Raw genomic sequence first — 1,806 nt, 5'->3', positions numbered from 1 at the left:
TTTTTTTTTTTTTTTTTTTTTTTTTTTTTTTTGTCAAAGGATAAACCAATTTAAACGCGTCACAAAAGATTTTTCGAACGGTTCACAAATACGAAAAAAATAGTGTATAATTTTGAAAAAAATATGCATTTCTACGTACCGTCGTCGAGTTATTAGTTTAACATTCAGATACTATTATAAAGAAGTAAAAACAAGATTTTGGAAATAAGTTACAGATAATTGTCACAAATAGAATGTCGACGGTACTTTTTTCTGTTTTTGTGAATTTTTTTCTTACTATCTTTTTTTTTTCTTTTTCTTTTTTTTTTTTTTTTTTTTTTTTTTTTTTTTGTCTTTCATCCTTTCTTGTTTTTTTTAATAATTTCTGCACGGAACGTTGGAGATGTTGTTCCAACATTATAAAACGAGCCGCGTGAAACTACAAAATATTTTTCTGATGTTTACTTGAGATCAAATATAATTTGTTTCTTCCTCTATTGTGAAATGTATATACGCTTTTTTATTTTATAGAGTCTAGCAGCTCGTTGAATCGAAACCAATGCATTGAATGTAATTTGAGGGAAGGTAACGATTTTCATTATTCCCTTCATTAAATACGAAACGAATCGTACATATTTAAAAATGATTAAAACCCTTTCGGAATGGTCACAAGGGTTTCTCTAATATATATTCCCAAATCCAGATGTTACGCATCGCTTTCCGTCATAGCACTTTTACGTTGTGCCCCTCACAAATTGTTTTTCACATCAATGGTATTTCCTTCTCCAAGATGAGGTATAAGGAACTTCACTTGGATATACTACTATCTATGCGTCAGACATGAGGGAATACCCGCAAGATGGTAAAGAACAAAGTTACTATGATCGTTTTGTACATTGTCGATCCTCGTACGTTCCAAAGAAAAATACATGTACGTGTATACGTGTATACGTGTATACGTGTATATATATATATTCTACGGTTTTCGAAGATTCGAATTTCATGTACAATGACGTATGTATTATGACGTAACGTTAATGTTAAAATTACTCATTACTCAGTTTTAACTATAGAACAAAACAAATATATATATATATTTTTCATTCCTTCAGTCTATACGCATAGCATTGCATTTAGCAATTTTTTTTCTTTTTTTTTTTATCACCCAACTTGCTACTTGAGATTTATTACCTTTATTTCACACGAATATCAGTCTTTCAAAAGAGTCAAGATAAACATTATAATCGATCACCACGATTAATCGCTTGTTTAATTACGAGTTTGCATTATCTTACAACATATTTCGTCTTCGTATCGTATGTTCGATATATAATTGCAAAAAAAAAAAAAAAAAAAAAAAAAAAAAAAAAAAAAAAAAAAAAAAAAAAAAATTGTTAAACAAACAGATACGCGCATATATAATAACGTTATTATCGAGTAATCAAAATACACGTAAAATTATTAGGCACAATTTCATATATAGTATGCTTTTTAAGAACATTTTTTTCCCGCTTTTCTTTCCTTGTTAGCACAAGTTCTTGACTCTCTTAAAGATTGATTTAAAATATATCTCACAAAATATAGATTCCAGTATCGGATCTAATGGTGCTTTAAATTATAATTCAGTAAGACCAAGAATATGAATGCTTTCCTAGTCTGTACAACTTTGCGAAAAAAAAAAAAAAAACCGTGATCGAACAAACATATATAACACAAAAGTAAAATTTTGTGGTGAATATGTAGGAGAGTATTCTTCTGATTTTCAAAACTGACGTGTTTGAAATACTGTTCGACTTATTGAATTACATGTTCCCGTATGAAAAAAAT

Source organism: Apis dorsata, unplaced genomic scaffold (assembly GCF_000469605.1).
Source record: "Apis dorsata unplaced genomic scaffold, Apis dorsata 1.3 scaffold_74, whole genome shotgun sequence".
NCBI classification, from domain to species: Eukaryota; Metazoa; Arthropoda; class Insecta; order Hymenoptera; family Apidae; genus Apis; species Apis dorsata.
The sequence above is the reverse complement of the archived record's forward strand: the minus strand, read 5'-3'. Positions refer to the sequence as shown.